Consider the following 20,240-nt stretch of genomic DNA (forward strand, 5'->3'; position numbering starts at 1 on the left):
TGTGTGTTTGTTTCTGTGTGTATGGTGTCTCCGTAACTCTTTGTGTTTGTGCTGCTGCGCATGCACGTGGCACGTACTACACAGGATGCGTTGTGTGTCTGTGCGTGTGTTTGTGTGTCTGTGTGGGTGGGTGTATCCCTATGTGTGTTTGTCTGTGTCTCTGTGTGTGTGTGCTGCTGGAGTCCAGGCGTGCGGGTGAGAAAGTGCTTTCGGCGCAGGAGTGCCGAGCTGGAGGCTCCTGCATAGGCGCACCAAGCCTTCCGGGAGAAGGGGATAACGGCTCCTACACATGTTCTGCGAGCGCAGGAAGCTTCTGCCAACACTGACGATGCCGACGGCCACTTCTGCGAGCAGTGTGTGTGTGTCTCTGTGTGTGTATGTCTCTCTTTGTGTCTGTGTGTGTCTCTGTTTCTGTGTGTGTCTCTTTGTGTGTGTGTGTGTCTGTCTGTCTGTGTCTCAGTGTGTTTGTGCCTTCTGCGCAGGTGCCCCAAGCCAGCGGGGAGAAGGGGATAACAGCTCCTGCGCATGCGCGCTGAGCTTAGGAAGCCTCTGCCAACACTGACCTCGCCGACGGTCACTTCCATTAGTGTACATCCGTCACCATGAAGGCGATTTACTGCAGGCAACATTTTGGTAGGTTCCAGCAAAGAATTTTCACTTAAAAAATTTGGGGGAAATCTTTTTCTCACAGTTGGAGGTTGTTGGACTATTGAGGGAGACCCAAGAAAGGAATGGCTGGTGAGACCCAATGGTGGTTTGTGGTTGAGTGGGAGAGGGACGATCTCAGATGCAGCTGGGTAGGAGGTGTCCTCCTATAAACAGGCTTATTGGGATCTTACTAGGGTCATTGAATGAGGTGCACCAGGGAACAAATTAGGTTTTTCATCAGTCCTCATGGGATTTATTGTATTATGGTATGGGCTGGTGCAAGAGGAGGTGAGGTGGGGTAATACAAGGGTCTACAGGTCATGAAGTAACCTGCTTACAAAATACAACTAACAGAATGCTTCATAAAATAATTTAGGTGAATTACAAAATCTCTTCTGTTCACAGGAGGCCTTGGGGCCTATGCAGAGAGCAGCGAATTTAAAAATTGGCGAGGGTAATAAAAAGTAGCTTTTTTGGAGAGATTTATTCTCCATATGCAGAAATGTGCGAAATCTGCAATTTATAGCATGAATGCATGTGGCGAGTTTAAAATGGAGAGATGCGCGCTGCTGAAATGTGTTAAAAAAAATCGCGCATTTTTTTTTTCTTTCCTATGGCCGGCGAGCTCCAGCTTCTTGCCAACTTTTGTTGGCGGAGCTAATTGTAGAAAATCTCGCTATTTTATTGGCGCGAACAGCCGCTAGATGGCGTTCGCGCCTTTCTGAATTCGGATATTTTTAAAACTGGCGAGATGTAGGTTCTCGCCAGCCGCGTGGCGAGATTTACAAATAGAAAAAAAAAATGGCGCGTTTTTCGTAACTCGCCATTTTCTGCTGTTTTCTAAGCAAATTTCGCCAACAAAAGGCGATATTTGCTATAGCGCTGCTCTCTGCATAGGCCCCCTTATCTTATGCCTCCTTTTTGTAGCAGTCAATTACTCTGACTTTAGGCAGCATGAAAGCAGTTGTGCAAAAGACGTTAAATGTGTTTCAAAAAAGTGTTTGAGAAGAAAAGGCACATTTAGCCTAGTTCACGAACTTTAATGACATTTTCACACATCTCGAATCTCTGGTCTTGAACAATGTTAAGAAAAGTAAAATATTACATACTGTACAGTATACTGTAGGTAGAATGATTGCTTTTCTGACTAAACAAAGTTCTGCAAAGCAACATTTTGGGAACATTTTTTTGTGATATAGTTACATTTATTTAGGGAAGACAAATATATTTTTGCAGCATTTACAAAATGTTGTTGCTAGGTATGTTATCCAGGAGTATCCCACCTGTATTGCACACACTCATCTTGGCAATTAAACCTAGTGTCAAAAAATCTGTATTCAAAACATTGAGGACTTCAACTGTAAAAGAAGCGATCTTATAATGTAAGGATGTGCATATATATTAAAGGTTCCGCGCTGTCAATTACATAGGCAGCGCCATATTGTCCCTGTTTGCCAGCGAAGTTACTGCGTACCAGTTGGGCTGCACATGCGCAAAGGGTAATCATAAGTAGAGACTTGGAGGGGGTTTGAACTATGAACTCTGACTGTGAGAAGGTCAGCTGAGGCTGAGGACCAATGGGATGCGAGACTGTGTATGCAGGAACCGGATGCGTGTGGGCGGTGGGTCAGAGCAGCGAGGGAGGTGAAGGAGGAGGTTGGCGGAACCTCGTGTGCGAGAGCAGAGGGTCAGTGACCCGTCTGCTTAGGTAGGGTATGCCCACAGCCCCAGGAGTCTTTTCCCTGCCATCGTAGGGTGCTGTATTTGTAAGGACGCCCATAGTCGTCAGGGACGTTTCCCTTTAGTGAGGGTTATCTGCGGAGCTGCGGAGCTGCGGCCGCCATCTTGGATTTCCCATCTGACGGTGCTGCAGAAGGGAGAGACGGCGCAAGGCTGGATTAACACCAGGACCCCCTGTGGAGTGTCAAGGTCATCGTAGTGACCGGAAGGTATCCTTATCTACAAGTGCACCTACACCGGTCACCAGGCGTTGATCCCGCCTCCCACTAACTAATTGGGTTTCCTGAGAGAATGCATATGGTACCATACTTTACTGGTTATGAGACATACTCCTAAGGAGAGTGGCAGAGCCACCTATGTACAGGACATTATCCCTAATAAGGTGTGGCCGAGCCACGTTGTGTGTGTGTATGTAAATGTTATATGATAAGTCTGCATATCATTTGTTATTCATGTGTGATATAAAAAGGTTGCTGTTGCATACTGCTGTCGTTAGGTCCTTGCTCAGGGTATAATCTCTATAATGGGGATCCTGGGTAAGTGGAGGCGCTGCACCACAAGTGATAAAGGTATACCCCCAGGCTCCCAATAAGCGGAGGCTCAGAGCTCCTGAAGCCACAGGTTTATGCACCGTAGTCCCTTAGTTCAGGCGTTCACAAAAAGGGCTACATTTGGAGGCGCTGCTGAGATCTTAGACCTGGGGTGCCCCCACATTTTTTTTTGTTGTCTCTATTGTGCAACCAACCCACATCATGTCGGTGCCCTCGGCGCTCGAGGTGCGCAAGTGGGCCCAATGGCACGGGATTCCCTTGAACCGTGTCTTCGCGCTGGGCCATGTCCCCGCCACGATCTCGCTAGGCACAGTGACCGAGCAGGTCCGCAAGCTTCCACTCCTGGACAATGCCCAAGTACAAGACCACTTCTATGACCGCGACCAGACCTGGCGCCGGGTCTTGTACGCCACTGAACAGGACATATGCCCCGAGGCCTTGCCCCGTGTACTGTTGCTGGCTGAGGCCCCGGGGGTGCGCTGCCCCCTAGTCCAGGCGGACACCCCTGCGCCCCTGGCCACCTCTACCCCTAGGAGAGAGTATGCTCCCACCGCAGGTGCCGCGACGGGAGGCCCCGACCACTCCCCTGACCGTGGCCTACACCCTCGTTGGCCAGCCACCCTGAGCCTAGGCTCCTCGTCCACCCCGTCCGGCCTGCGGGCTGGCCTCAACCGCCTTAGCGTATCAAGATTGGACGCTTACCCTGCAGTCGGGGACAGCTTACCAGGAGACACCTCTATTCCCGCCATAGCCGCCGCTATCCACAACACCACCCAGTCGCTCCAGTACAGGAAGTTAAAAGCCTTCTCCGGCGAGAAACCCACGCCTCAAGGGGAAGTAGGGATAGAGGACTGGTTGGATCATACCGAACAGGTACTGCCTGAATGGACCTGCACGGACGCGGTCCGCAGACAACGCATAGTTGAGTGCTTACGGCCCCCCGCGTCCCACATGGTGCACTACTACCGAGATGACAATCCGGAAGCTGACGCGGCCGATCTTATCTACTGCCTGACCAAGGCATATGGAGCCCCGGTGGACACGTACACGTTGATGTCCAAATTTCATGCGTTAACCCAGAAAGAAGGAGAAATGGTGTCCGATTTTCTCAGACGATTACATCTGGACCTCTGGAATCTGGTGAGGAAAGGCGTATTACCAAGGATAGAAGCTAACGGACTACGCACCACTCAGCTGTTGCGGGGCCTCTTACCCCTACACCCCGTGTCGGTGCGGGTCAGTAGCTGCCTAACGCCCGGACAAGCGTTGTCGTTTCACGACTTAATGGACCGGGTTCAAGCGCATGAGACGGTGCTGCTGGGGCGTGACCTAGCCACCGGGAAGAAGCCCCAGCTAGAAGGTAAGGAGGCCAAGAAAGTAGAACCCAAAACCGATGCGCCCGAATCTGGGGACCCTGCCCCCGAGGATGCCCCCACCCCCGTGACACCCAGGCCTCGTCCCCCGACCGGGCGGAGCCCCCCCACCAGGAGAGACGAGGCTTACCTCAGCCAAATACAGTGTTATGCATGTGGAAAGATGGGACACTTGCGGGCCCACTGCCCCACCTCACGGAGAACGTCGTCCCGACCGGCGCATTCAATGCCGTGCCAACCCCTGAAGGATGACCAGGCATTACCGCCTCCTCAGGGCTCCCGAATCGGCCCCGCCTCCATTATTCGCGTAGTTATCGAAGGCATCTACGCCGCCGCATTGTTGGACACGGGATCCCAAGTAACGATCGTATACCGGCCCTTCTACGACCAACACCTACATCAACTACCGTTGCTATCGGCGGATGCCCTGCGGCTACGGGGATTGAGTCATGAAGATTACCCCATAGACGGAGTAATAAAGGTGCAGCTAGATATTCTCCAGCTGAATACGGGTAAACATCACCCCATGGAAGTGGAGGCCTTAGTGTGCCCCGAACCTCAGGACCGTCCCAGCGCCCCAATCATCTTGGGGACCAACGCTGACATAGTACGCACGGTGTTTCGCCAGTTCTTGCAAGAAGCGGGAGAAGCCCCACTGCTGGCCTTAGCGGCCTGCCCCGCCCTCCAAGAGGTCTGCGGTAGAATTGCGACTGAGGAAGAGCATGGCGTCCTCTACAGCCAAGAATGGGGACTGACCCAGATTCCCCCGGGGGAAGGATGAATGATGGTCGCCGCTTGCCATTACCCCCGTCGACGGTCGGAGGATCAGCTCTTCACCTTGGAGAGTGTGGCCCAGGACGAACAACGTTTGGGCTACAAAGTACTAACCTCGGTCAAGGAATGGCCCGGGAAGATCCCGAAGCGCACCTGGGTGTATGTGCAGAATATATCCCCGTACCCGATGACTATTGACCGGCGGCAGACGCTAGGAAGGATATACCCTGTAACTTCCGAGGAGAAGGCCTCGACGGGACTAGCTAGGAGCTCGCCTACTACCATAGCGCCTGCATTGGAATTTGACTTTGGCGACTCGCCCCTCCCGGATGAGTGGAGGAAGAGGCTGCAGAATGAGCTACACGACCGAAGGGGTGTGTTCTCCACTGGTGATATGGATGTGGGGTGCAGTCGCAGTGCCCACCATACCATCCGAATGAGCGACGCTACCCCCTTCCGGGAGCGCTCCCGCCGGCTTGCCCCCAGGGATGTTGACGAAGTGAGGGGATTAATCGACGAGATGGAAACGGCTGGCATCGTGCAGGAATCTCGGAGCCCTTACGCCTCACCAATTGTGGTAGTCCGCAAGAAGAACGGGACGGTCCGTCTATGTGTGGATTACAGAACGCTGAATAACCGTACTATCCCCGACCAGTATACACTGCCCCGAATCGAGGACCTCCTGAATGCGTTGACCGGGAGTAAATGGTTCAGTGTGCTCGACCTCAGGTCCGGGTATTATCAAGTGCCCATGGGCCAGGAAGACCAAGAAAAAACGGCCTTCATCTGTCCATTAGGGTTTTACCAGTTTACCCGCATGCCTCAATGGATCTGCGGTGCCCCGGCCACGTTCCAGAGACTAATGGAAAAAACCCTCGGAGACCTTAACCCGCGAGAGTGCTTAGTGTACCTGGACGACATTATCGTGTTCGGGCGGACTCTAGAGGAACATTCCGAGAGACTGATGAAGGTGCTGGATAGGCTTGAGGGGGAGGGCCTAAAACTGTCGCTAGACAAGTGCAAATTCTGTCGGCCCTCTGTAACGTATGTGGGCCACATTGTGTCAGCTGATGGGGTGTCCACCGACCCAGGGAAGATCGAGGCGGTGGTGAACTGGCCCAGACCTCAAAATGTTCAAGAGCTGCGGTCTTTCTTGGGGTTTTGTGGCTATTATCGGCGGTTCGTGGAGGGGTATTCCAGCAAGGCCAAGAGACTGAATGACCTTCTCAAGGTGTATCCGGGAGAAACCGGGAGAAAGGGGAGCTCGGCGCAGACACCCTTTGGGAAGACATGGACTCCAGAATGTGAACAGGCCTTCAAACACTTAAAGACCAGCCTCACTCAGGCCCCCGTCTTGGCCTACGCGGATCCTGAGCGAGACTATGTCCTACATGTCGATGCTAGCCTCAGCGGGCTAGGAGCGGTTTTGCATCAGAAGTATGAGACCGGGCTACGTCCAGTGGCCTACGCGAGCCGAAGTTTGACCCCTAGCGAGCAGAATTACCCGGTCCATAAGTTGGAATTTTTGGCGCTAAAATGGGCGGTGGTGGACAAGCTGCACGATTATCTATATGGAGTACCGTTCGAAGTACGCACGGACAACAATCCCATGACCTATATCAATACGTCTGCCAAATTGGACGCCACCGGACACCGTTGGTTAGCTGCTCTAGCCAATTACCGGTTCAACCTTAAATACAAACCCGGACCCACCAACATAGGTGCCGACGCTCTGTCTCGTCGACCTGGCCTGCAATCCACCCCTGATGAGGAAGTCTGGGAGGAGATACCGGGCCCCGGGATTCGTGCTCTCTGTTCAGTAGCGGCAATAGTCGATGACAACGTAGCATTCTCGGAATTACGGGTGGTTGACTCGTTGGGATGTCATTCGCAGGCTGTTCCTCGGGCCTATCAAGGTCGAGACGGGATGAATATCAATGAAGATAATATCATAGCGTGGAAGGATCTAGTGCATTATCAGACACAAGACCCCATAGTGGAGCTAGCCCGTCAAGCTGTACAGCAAGATAATCCGTCTATACTGAAGCGGGCCCCCAAAGACTTGGTGAAGCTCCTGTTAAATGAGTTTGGGAAGTTTGAAATGGACAATTGTTTGTTATATCGGGTGATCTCCTATCATAACCATCCCGATCGGCGTCAGTTGTTTTTACCGGAACGTTTGAGAACCCAAGTCCTCCGGGCCCTTCACGATGACCATGGTCACCTGGGCATTGACAAGACCTTTGGACTACTGCAGGATAGGTTCTATTGGCCGAGAATGAGGGAGTCGGTGGAGCAACATTGTAGGAAGTGTAATCGTTGTTTACAAAGGAAGACACTGCCTACCAGGGCGGCTCCTATGGCACACTTGAAAAGTTCGGGTCCCATGGATTTGGTGTGTATGGATTTTCTCTGTATCGAACCCGACAGTCGGGGAGTTAGTAATGTTCCTGTGATCACTGACCACTACACTAGGTACGCCCAAGCGTTCCCTACGAAAGACCAGAAGGCCGTAACGGTAGCCCGAGTACTATGGGAAAAATATTTCATTCACTATGGGTTACCAAATCGTCTTCACTCCGATCAGGGCCGGGATTTTGAAAGTACACTGATACGGGAGTTGCTCACCCTACTGAACATTGCCAAGTCGCGTACTACCCCGTACCACCCCGAAGGGGATGCCTTGCCCGAACGGTTCAATCGCACCTTGTTGGATATGTTGGGCACATTGACGAGCCCGCAAAAGACGGAGTGGAGTAAACACGTCGAAGCATTGGTACATGCGTATAATTGTACCCGACATGAGTCCACTGGGTATACCCCGTATTTCTTGATGTTCGGGAGAGAAGCCCGGTTACCGGTGGATGTGCGCCTACGGATATCTACCGATGGGGTATCCAATAGGACGCATTTCCGATACGTTCAGCGACTAAAGGACAGTTTACAGTTGGCCTACAAATTGGCTGAGCGGACGACCGCACAATTGAATGCGGGGAATAAAAGGCGTTATGACCACAAAGTACGTTACAAGGAAATTCACCCCGGAGATGCGGTCCTTTTACGCAACTTAGGTGTTCCTGGGAAGCATAAATTGGCAGACCGGTGGCGGGAGGGTGTGTATGAGGTGGAGTCACAGATGGCGGGTCTTCCTGTGTACCGGATCAAGGATTCTGAAGGCCGCGTAAAAGTGTGGCATAGGAATCATCTGCTTCTCATACCTCAAGTAGGGACGGATGAATTGGAAGCCCCAGCCACTGCCCTAGATGGAGCAGTTGAATACACAGAGGATGGCTCAGAGACTGTAAAAATTGCCACCTCTGAGGATACAATGGAGGGAACCTCTCAAAGGGGCCTTCCGGCCGTGGAGGCATCTCCCGAAGGAGCCACGGGTAAAGAGCCTTTTGGCCCGAACATTGATCATTTGACTCCAGCGAGTCAGCCTCTAGACCCACAAAGTCCATGTTTTACACCCCAAAGAGACTGTGCTAATGCTGAACACCCCTCAAGGGTAGAGATGGAAATACCAGTTGAGACTGAGCACTCTGCAGAGGAAGCAGAGGAGGATCAACCCCGCCGAAGTCAAAGAAACAGTCAACCTCCCATGCGAATGGCATATGATCAGTTTGGGGCACCCCATTATGAGGCTCAGCAGTGGGCTCGGCATAGGATGCAAGCTATGATGGTACTGTTTAATGAGATGTGTAACCTAATCTAGGAAGAGAGGGTTGTGTACATAGTTAAATATATATGTGGTTAGGTAGTCCAGCGGGGACGCTGGGTTCTGGAGGGGGGAGAATGTAAGGATGTGCATATATATTAAAGGTTCCGCGCTGTCAATTACATAGGCAGCGCCATATTGTCCCTGTTTGCCAGCGAAGTTACTGCGTACCAGTTGGGCTGCGCATGCGCGAAGGGTAATCATAAGTAGAGACTTGGAGGGGGTTTGAACTATGAACTCTGACTGTGAGAAGGTCAGCTGAGGCTGAGGACCAATGGGATGCGAGACTGTGTATGCAGGAACCGGATGCGTGTGGGCGGTGGGTCAGAGCAGCGAGGGAGGTGAAGGAGGAGGTTGGCGGACCCTCGTGTGCGAGAGCAGAGGGTCAGTGACCCGTCTGCTTAGGTAGGGTATGCCCACAGCCCCAGGAGTCTTTTCCCTGCCATCGTAGGGTGCTGTATTTGTAAGGACGCCCATAGTCGTCAGGGACGTTTCCCTTTAGTGAGGGTTATCTGCGGAGCTGCGGCCGCCATCTTGGATTTCCCATCTGACGGTGCTGCAGAAGGGAGAGACGGCGCAAGGCTGGATTAACACCAGGACCCCCTGTGGAGTGTCAAGGTCATCGTAGTGACCGGAAGGTATCCTTATCTACAAGTACACCTACACCGGTCACCAGGCGTTGATCCCGCCTCCCACTAACTAATTGGGTTTCCTGAGAGAATGCATATGGTACCATACTTTACTGGTTATGAGACATACTCCTAAGGAGAGTGGCAGAGCCACCTATGTACAGGACATTATTCCTAATAAGGTGTGGCCGAGCCACGTTGTGTGTGTGTATGTAAATGTTATATGATAAGTCTGCATATCATTTGTTATTCATGTGTGATATAAAAAGGTTGCTGTTGCATACTGCTGTCGTTAGGTTCTTGCTCAGGGTATAATCTCTATAATGGGGATCCTGGGTAAGTGGAGGCGCTGCACCACAAGTGATAAAGGTATACCCCCAGGCTCCCAATAAGCGGAGGCTCAGAGCTCCTGAAGCCACAGGTTTATGCACCGTAGTCCCTTAGTTCAGGCGTTCACAAAAAGGGCTACATAATAAAAAAAAAAAGTGTAATCTGTGATTCTTCATACCGTCCTTCTAAACAATTAATTAACAGGGTCATATACCAAAGACAGTACTACATTTAAGAATTTTCTTAGGAAAATACTTTCCCCGTGAAAACTTGAAACATATTTTCCCGTGGTATTGTCTTATACAATCAATATAAAAAATGGTGACTTTTATTTTGCTAACCAGAATTTTTAAGACTTTCTTGGCAAATTAAGTAGGTATTTTGAATTGCTTTATATAAAGGGAGATTGGATTATGGAAAATATGAGAATATTATTAGTCAGTCACTACCTGTACTATTTACAGTATGTCAGTTATAATTAACTGGGTTTTAAATACATTGGTATACCACTGAAACTGATCCCTTCATTTTCATAATTCCCCTGAAATTACAGGATTACAATATTTTCATATGAATTAGTCATGATGGCCAGCAGCCCGAGAATAATATTAATTAGTAGCATTTAATGCATGCCAAATATATGATCCAGTAAAGCATGAAAGAGCCACAGCATTTAGCTGTAGCTCGTTGCTTGCATTAAAAAAAGTTGAATATTACTAATCGAACTTCTGCAACAGATGTTCTTCAGTGATGCTTAGTCGCATTAGCACAGAATTCTATGAAAATAAATACTTTATTTTGCCAGAAGAGCTCTGAAGTGAATCAAGTAGTTAAGCTACTGTTGTGACAGACACATTTATTATCTGTATGTGTGATTGCAGAGTTTCATTTCATCAGGGAACAGCTTCAACAATGTGTGTGAATCATAATTTAGAAAGCCACTGATGCACTTGGGGGGCTATTTACCTGAACTGGATTTTAGTGTTCACACCTACATGCTAATGCATGCATTAAATAGCATAATCACTGCGCTTGTACCTAATTTAACTTGCACTTTATAAATGCAATTGTACCTTTAATTGATTGAAGGAGTGTAGTGTGACTTAAAGCAATCCGAATTATTAGCCTGTGTAGTAATTAAACAGAAGAGACCTGCAAATCACTCCTGGGCAGTGAGTGTTTAATTAGTGTGAACATTACAAAATATATAAAACAATATTGACAATGACAATACTTATTACTCATTTATAATAAAAGTATTTCAATATGCACACAAGCACAATATTTAGTTATACTAAATAATGATAAATGTGTATAGATGTCAAAGGCTGAAACAAATAGTAATATGTTTTTTTTCTCCAATAAAGATCTCTCTCTATATATATTTTTACATATATATTTTTATGGAACAAAGGTAGTAGCGCCAGAGTATGACTAATATAGAACCTCAATGGTGACTAAAGTGATAAAGCTAAATTGTGTGAATATACTACGTGTAACTAGATCTAAATATATATCAACATAGACAAAAATATATAACACAATAAACTTAACAAAATAAACAATGTGTAAGTGCAACAATGTAAAAAGAAAAGTAAAGAGTCCAACCAGTCCTTGAAATTAGTCCATGAATAAGATAAATGATTGATGCTGATATGGGGGTCTCCGGCTGCTCTCACATTGGATGGACCACATCCAAGGGTGTCTAGAAACGAGAAAAGAGATAGAGCGCACGCCCATAGCATAAAACTGTGTATTTAATATTAAAAGGGAAGGGAGGAGGGGGGGAAAGAAACTCACTCACAAGAGTAAAATGACAATAAAGCAATTTGTGATAATATCACCACCATCCGGTCTCTGTGCTTCAGAGGTCCGCATCTATAGGCTCCCTCAGGGCTGCGTGAAGAAGTCGTTTGCGAAATTCATACTGTGGCCATTCAAGGTGGAGAGGTGATTTCTGGAACCTCATGGACTGATTTCGAGTCGGCAAACTACACCTCCGGCCTCCGGTGAGCTACGACTTCTTCACGCAGCCCTGAGGGAGCCTATACACTGGCGACACACTTTATTCGAGCTCGGCTAGTCCCACGAATTCGGGTATACTCGGGTGTATTGAGGTTTGTGACTGTTTTCTGCCCGAGTGCATTGCGTTATTTTCCAGGCAGGGATTGAAGCATTTTATTCCCGCTGGCTGCAATACTGCACAGTTTATATATATATATACTGCATTACAATTCATGAATTTATGCCATCTGGTAGACACGCGAAGCATTGCAGCCTATTAAATCCTAATCATTATCATTTAACAGATCAGCCGCCCGTCAGCCAGGCATGAACCATGGCTGGGAAGGCAAACGCAACGGGGCTTGTCAGAGGTGAGGAGCGGCGCATTCCAGGTATCTGCCAGGTACATACTGGGTATTTGCTCGAATAAAGTGTGTCGCAGCAGTATTTGCGACCCTTTGCAGCACAGAGACCGGATGGTGGTGATATTATCACAAATTGCTTTATTGTCATTTTACTCTTGTGAGTGCGTTTCTTTCCCCCCCTCCTCCCTTCCCTTTTAATATTAAATACACAGTTTTATGCTATGGGGTGTGCGCTCTCTCTCTTTTCTCATATATAATTTTATATATATATAGTATATATATATGTGTGTGTGTTATATATAAATGTTTATAGAAATGTGTTCCGCTGATTTTTCATGGCCTTATGGGTGCAATCCTATCAGTGCAATGAAATCTAGAGGCAGATTGTGCCCTCTTAAATCCATGCAAAATCCGCAAAATCCTCAAAATCCGCAATGGATTCTCACTATGTGGCTTCTGCGGATCTGGCGGAGTCCAAAACCAAAAGCATTTATTTTGCCACTCCCACTTCCTGCCTGTTTTTCACAATTTATGGTGAGGGAAGGGAGAGGGTGTGTGGGACCGGGGGATGAGGGAATGGAGAGATAGAGAGATTGAGAGTAAGAGAGAGAGATTGAAAGATAAAAATAAATTAGTAATAGAGAGAATTAGATGGAGTTCCCTTGCTCTGATTGGCTGTAGTACCCTGTGACAGGCTTTCAATGACGTCACATCCTATCTCCCCCAAGCCTCTGTCACATGGTATACTAGAGCCAATCAGAGTAGGGATGGAGTTCCCACGCTCTGATTGGCTACCGTACCATGTAAGGCCGGCCATGTTTCTTTTAATGACGTCATCTTAAAGGCAATTGAAGCAAAGCCATTCTGATTGGCTGTGCTTTCATTGCCTTTAAGTGACGTCATTATTTTAATTTTTATCGGCCAAAACACATGGTTTTCACGGCCCAATCAGGGCCGTGGGAACCATATGACGAAAATGTGACGTCATAGGCCTTTAAAAGCCTATGTCGTCTCATTTTGAAGCCAGACTCCGAGGAGGAAGGACCTCCTACAGAAGAAGAAGGCCAGGGCGTGGCCGAAGATGGGAAGAAGACCCCGCCGGGAAGAAGATAGAAGAAAGAAGAATACAGATGAAGATGGATTACAATTAGAAGACCCGTGGATTGATTTGGATTTTTAGTGTAATGTTTATTTTTTTATGGTTTATTATTTTATGGGTTCCTGTGCCTGGTGGATTGGTTCGTGAGTAAGGTGCGCAGCGGGAGTCGGTGGGGCCAAGTAATGGTAAGTGAACTAAAGAAATGTATTTTATTTAACTTGTTAATTTTTTTAAACCCTTTTTTAACATGTGTATTTTTTTTTTGTGGTATATCATTTCTTTCCACTGTATGTATGTATGTATATCTAGAGAGATATATACATACAGGGTAAGAAATTATGTTGTTTTAAAAGCTTGATTTGATGTGTTTTAAATTAATTTGTCTATGCTGCTATGCTTTATTGTGTGTTTAAAGTATTTTAAAATTAAATAGATGTAATTGTTGATATTGTATTGTGTGCTTGTGTTCAGGGTTAGCCTTGGTTTTTAAGTTTGTATTCTGGTTGGTACTTATATTTTTTCACATGCTAAATTGTTCTGCTCCAGGCGTGAATTAGTTAATTGTTTCATTGTTCGGGATGGACTGTCAATTGTTTAGGGATGTAAATAATGATTGCTAATTGATTTTTGTTTACTTGATTGGTTAAAATAGTTTACTTGTTTGGAGGTATTTGCATTTTGCTTGCATTGGCATTTGATGATTTAGATTGTAAGATCAGTTAGGATTATTAAAGGAAATTCATTTTAATGTAGTGTGTCTGTATGGAGAAGTATTATTTGTAGTACAGTATGGTTTTGATAACCCTTCTACATTTATTTATATATTGGTTCATCATGTGTGTATATACTGTATATATATATATATATATATATATATATATATATATATATATATATATATATATATATATATATATATATACATGTAGAGGTATCAGTACCGTGTTAGCCGAGCTTCAATAATCAAAAAAATAAATAGATGATACCGTTCTGTGGCTAACGAAATGCTTTTATTTGTGCGAGCTTTCGAGATACACTGATCTCTTCTTCCGGCGATGTTACAATGAATGAAGCAAAAGGTAAACTTAAAAACAGTGTCTCTTGGAATGTTATCTGTGCTGTTCCTTCCCCCGGTGTGGATGTGTTTTATGGCTAGAGGTGTTAAATGGTTACTGAAAGCAAGTGTAGAAAGAGTGTGTATGTGTATCAGTGTGAATAAAAATGAATGGAGAGCCCACAGTATATACAGTGCTTTACACAAGGTGTGTGTGGAGTGGGACTGGATATAAATGGTGTGGTTGGGTGTGGAAATGTGAGAGTTAGTAGCACAACTAAAAGTGTGTGTGGATACTTAGTGGTCCCTATTGGTGTATAGGGATGGAAAAACCAGGAGTATTAGTATGTGTGAGAGACAGCTGTGTGTGCATACATATAGCACAGTATGTACAGACATGGCCTTTAGCGTAATCTTAAAACCCCGAAAGAGAGACGGTTGCATGAATACAAATTTATGCAACTGTTCGGGACACTTAGCAGTGGCCTAAACAGAGATCGAAATTTTATGAGTCATTACTGACAGTAGTGAACTCTCGTCCCATAAGCGCTAAAGGCCATGTCTGTACATACTGTGCTATATGTTTGCACACACAGCTGTCTCTCACACATACTAATACTCCTTGTTTTTCCATCCCTATACACCAATAGGGACCACTAAGTATCCACACACACTTTTAGTTGTGCTACTAACTCTCACATTTCCACACCCACCCACACCATTTATATCCAGTCCCACTCCACACACACCTTGTGTAAAGCACTGTATATACTGTGGGCTCTCCATTCATTTTTATTCACACTGATACACATACACACTCTTTCTTCACTTGGTTTCAGTAACCATTTAACACCTCTAGCCATAAAACACATCCACACCGGGGGAAGGAACAGCACAGATAACATTCCAAGAGACACTGTTTTTAAGTTTACCTTTTGCTTCATTCATTGTAACATCGCCGGAAGAAGAGATCAGTGTATCTCGAAAGCTTGCACAAATAAAAGCATTTCGTTAGCCACAGAACGGTATCATCTATTTTTTTTTATTATATATATATATATATATCTCTGTGTGTATATATATATATATATATATATATATATATATATATATACTGTATATATAGTTGCATGATGAAGCCACTGTACACAGAGGTCCGCATCTATAGGCTCCCTCAGGGCTGCGTGAAGAAGTCGTTTGCGAGATTCATACTGCGGCCATTCAAGGTGGAGAGGTGATTTCTGGGACCTCATGGACTGATTTCGAGTCGGCAAACTACACCTCCGGTGAGCTACGACTTCTTCACGCAGCCCTGAGGGAGTCTATATTTGCGGCCCTTTGCAGCACAGAGACCGGATGGTGGTGATATTATCACAAATTGCTTTATTGTCATTTTACTCTTGTGAGTGCGTTTCTTTCCCCCCCCCCCTCCTCCCTTCCCTTTTAATATTAAATACACAGTTTTATGCTATGGGGCGTGCGCTCTCTCTCTTTTCTCATATATAATTTTATATATATATAGTATATATATGTGTGTATTATATATAAATGTTTATAGAAATGTGTTCTGCTGATTTTTCATGGCCTTATGGGTGCAATCCTATCAGTGCAATGAAATCTGGAGGCAGATTGTGCCCTCTTAAATCCATGCAAAATCCGCAAAATCCGCAATGGATTCTCACTATGTGGCTTCTGCGGATCTGGCGGAGTCCAAAACCAAAAGCATTTATTTTGCCACTCCCACTTCCTGCCTGTTTTTCACAATTTATGGTGAGGGAAGGGAGAGGGTGTGTAGGACTCAGGGGTGAGGGAATGGAGAGGGTGTGTGGGACCGGGGGATGAGGGAATGGAGAGAAAGAGAGATTGAGAGTAAGAGAGAGTGATTGAAAGATAAAAATAAATTAGTAATAGAGAGAATTAGAGAGATTTGTTATTTTGTTTTCATTTTTTTATTATTATGATGAGTGGTGGCAGACAGGGCAGGAGGTGATCAACTCATACCCCTCCTTTAAAGCTGCAGTTCAAACAATATCCTACATGTGTTCTTTTGTTTTTTTTAATAAATCAGTTCTGTATTATGAGAAAATACTTGTAGCATTTTTTTTAAATTATAATGAAACAAGCATTTTTTGTTTCTATAGCAACCATTTAAAAAGTCATAGCCCCTTCGTTTTCTGAAACAGGCCCTGGCACACTCCTGTTTGAGCCCTGCCCTCTCTCTAGGAGTGAACCAATTGTATCTAGTGACTGCCTGGTCACATGGTCTTCCACACAGAACTTTGCATCTTGGGTCCTCTTTTGCTGGTATTTAGTGAACCCCATAGCTGAATCTTCACCGATCGATCACAGGAGCTTGAACTGCTGCTTTAAGACAGTGAAAAAAAAATCTATCAAACGATGTTTTTGTTTCCCCCCAATGTATAAATGCTCTTATAGCTTCCTTTCTCTAGACCTAGACACAAGTGAGTCATATCAATAGATTGAGGTGGTCATGACGGAATCAACGAGACTAAGTATGACCGCCATGCCCTTGAGTTTCAGTGACAAATGGATATCTGCTAGACCTGATATGTCTGATGTCATTGTATGTGACTCTGTACCACGAATATACATATGTGACTCTTAGTATGTACAGTAGATGATGTCACATGATATTCTCATTTTGAATAAAGACTGCGAAACGAAAGCATACCTGTGTGCCACCTCTGTCTGGAATACACCAGTAATTATTCACAAATGTTTAGTTTTCTTTCAGGCAAACAGATTAGTCTCTAGTTATCATTTATGACCTTCTAAACAACACTTACTGCTGCGGCACAGTTTATTCGAGCATTTGCCCGTTCTGTGCCGCAGCAGTAGCCTGGCGCGCGCCCGAGTGTGACGGGCGCGCGCCGAAGCAGCGGAAGAGCGCCCTCCGATCGGGGCGCTCTCCCTACCGCTGCCGGGTCCGCCGGGTCCCCTGGAACCCCCTGCCGCTGTCCCGCGATCGCGGGACACCAGGGCTCCCTCGGGGAGCCCTGGACGCGCGTGCAGGGGGCGCAGGCTCCCGAAGACGCGTGACCGCGCGTCTATGACGCGCGGCACGCCGAGGGGCGGCCACTAGCAAGCCGGGAAATCTCCCGGCTTGCGGATCTGGCCGCACTGCGATAAAGTGTGTCGCCAGTGTATGTCACTTTTAGCGGGCCATCAAGGTCCCCCAATTGAGTCCTCTTTGAAAACCAGCACAGACCCAAGAAAAGTGTTGACCTGTCGTAAACCGAATATATTATATTTTTAAACCCAAACTAGGCTCTACATTATCCCCTGAAGCACCGCATTTATTACATTACCTTATATATCATGATATTATCATGACACCTATCATTTCTTCTCACTTAATATTAAAAATATATACCCTTTCCTCTGTAGCTCTACTGCTAAAACTCTAATGCAGGCCCTTATTCTCTCCCGATGAAGAACAGCAGGTGCGCAAATTTCATCAGGACATGGAAGAAATAAAGACACCAAATAGTGCAATATTGTCTAATTCAACAGTATAGATTCAGTATTGTAGACTCTATAGATTTTGCACTCACCTGTTAAACGTGATATTCAGGCAGTGTGGTTGTTAGAAGTAACCAACTTTGATTGTATCCAGTCATCTACTCCAGATCAACACAGGTAATATTCCATAGGAGGGGAGAGAAAATCCACATACAGAAGGAAAAAAGCAAAAATAGTATAATATTGCTTTTATTATTAAAAAAACACAAAGTATTGCACTTACAGTACATAAGTGTCTTTGTGGTAAGCATTCAGACCACCCTGGGTCAATTGGACAGCAATCCATACAGCAACAGCTTCTGCTCCATGGCCGCTACAGCATCCACTGGGCTGAACGATGCAGTCCTCCGATTTGAATGTCCCCAACAAAGTGTCACTTAGCAGTGCACGACTCCACCCTACGCGCGTTTCAATTTGTTAGTCTTTCTCAGGCGATAATCTAGATTAGATTTAACACGTGAGTTCAAAATGTATAGAGTCTACAATACTGAATCTATACTGTTGAATTAGACAATATTGCACTATTTGGTATCTTTATTTCTTCCATGTCCTGATGAAATTTGTGCACCTGCTGTTCTTCATCGTTTGCTATTTGGATTGGGATTGAGTCCTATTTCAGGAGCTGCACTTTCTTAAGGACAGTATATTTGTTTATTTTTCTGATAAAGTGGTGTTATTTGCACTTATTTCTTTTTATCACTATCCTCATTCTCTCCCGTCTTAATTATTATAACCTTCTAATATCCTGCCATCCTGTCTCTCATCAGTCTCCCCTAAAATATATCCTAAATGCTGCTGCTAGAATAACTTGTGTCTATACTAATTCTGTTTCAGCGTATCTCCAGCAGAAATCCCTCTCCTGGTTTCTTATTATATTCTCTATTACTTAAGTAACATGGTAAGTCCATTCTACCTGTCTCTCCTCCCTGTCACGTCAGTCTTAAGCAGTCTGGGCAGTGACAGGTTAATCCATGGGCTTTTGACCCCCCCCCCACATGCTACTCTCTGATTGACTGGAGTGTGGTGGTGACTCATGGCCTGTGTAAGCCTATCAGGGATAGGTATAGACCATGAGCCCGCCCCTTCTGGTTCCTGATGGGAGGGAGTGCCACATTTAGTCAGTCCTGGTCTGGAGGAGGAAGGGACCAGTAGGGCAATGAGTCTCTCCCATCGGGGATGAGCATGCCCACCCCCTGTCTTTAGGGGATGGCGGAACATCTGATAGCTACAGATCACCCCATACTACCGCAGTGACTGCAATAAAAACCCCTTGTTCATCATACCTCTGCCTGCATGTCAGTCCCTGGGTAGGGGGGATGGAAGTGTGCAATAGTGGGGACTGATCTCTGGGCTCCCTGTAGCCCACTATGGCTGGAGGCACTAAGCACCCTCAGAAGCATCTCAGAGGAAGAACCTATGGCTGTCCTGATCTCCATATCACTGCAGATCAGCTATGCTCTCCTGACCCTAACAGGTATGCGCACCACACCCTAGGTAGCAGAAGCTGTGTATCTTCCACTGGGAAGGGGGGAAGGAGTGAGGGTGGAAGAAACAGTGCTACACTTACAAAATGATCCTCCTCTTCTGACCCTCTTTACTTCTCAGCCCTAATAACTCATTATACATCTGCCTGACTCTGAATCCTCTGAAGAAGTCGCTGTCAGCAACGAAACACGTCAGGAAGTACATAGGAAGCATGTGGTACTAGGCATTGTGTCATCACCTCGCGACACGACCGTGGCCAGGTCGTGTAGCTTGTTATTCTTTGGCTGATAGTAGTGAGTGATCATCAGCATCAGGACACCTCCTACCTTGTTATGGACAGCTTGGAGAAGAAGGTTGTGGATGCAACACAGGGACAGTCCTCCTACATCGTTGGGGGTGATATTATTCACTAAAGTTTGTTTTAAACTGACTTCTTGTAAGTGCACTTGATCCCTTTGTTTATTTTTTCCCCTTCACCAATAAATGTCATATTGCACTATGGGGTTGCACTCTCTCTTTTTATGTATATGTATATGTAGCCCTGTGTGGTTTGGGCTATAGGTCTGCCCTCCTCCTTGCGGTAATACCTGGTAAGGGCAGGGTTGCCAGGAGCAATCATGGGTTTTCCCTTCTTCATGCAGTGCAGTGAGTCAGTGAAGGTAGTGTCATCAGGCTCTGTGTCCAATTGGAGACACAGGGGGGGTGCCTGCTGGAGCTTACTTAATGTACTGCAACTTCCTATTTAGTTAGTCTGTCCCTACAGTGCGAGGGACAAGGTTTACCCAACCAAGCCGTCAGGGCTCTGGCAGGCTTGAGGCCCTCCCTAAGGGGAGCGGTGAGGAAACCTATACCTCCTAACCTAAAAGGGTGTAGGGGAAGAGCAAGGATCACTCTTGCTGCCCTTGGCTGGGAGTAGGATCCAGGGAC

The 20,240-nt window shown here is 46.4% G+C and overlaps 1 long non-coding RNA gene across 1 annotated transcript; it reads left to right on the plus strand.

Annotated features, from left to right (window-relative positions):
• The first annotated feature begins 545 nt into the window (after positions 1-545).
• LOC142488479 (uncharacterized) lies at positions 546-19,762 on the plus strand. The gene is made up of 3 exons (XR_012799424.1): positions 546-633; positions 18,663-18,726; positions 19,434-19,762. It is a non-coding gene; the product is annotated as an uncharacterized LOC142488479 (long non-coding RNA).
• Positions 19,763-20,240: the final 478 nt, after the last annotated feature.

The sequence above is a fragment of the Ascaphus truei genome, chromosome 2, assembly GCF_040206685.1.
Source record: "Ascaphus truei isolate aAscTru1 chromosome 2, aAscTru1.hap1, whole genome shotgun sequence".
Taxonomy (NCBI): Eukaryota; Metazoa; Chordata; class Amphibia; order Anura; family Ascaphidae; genus Ascaphus; species Ascaphus truei.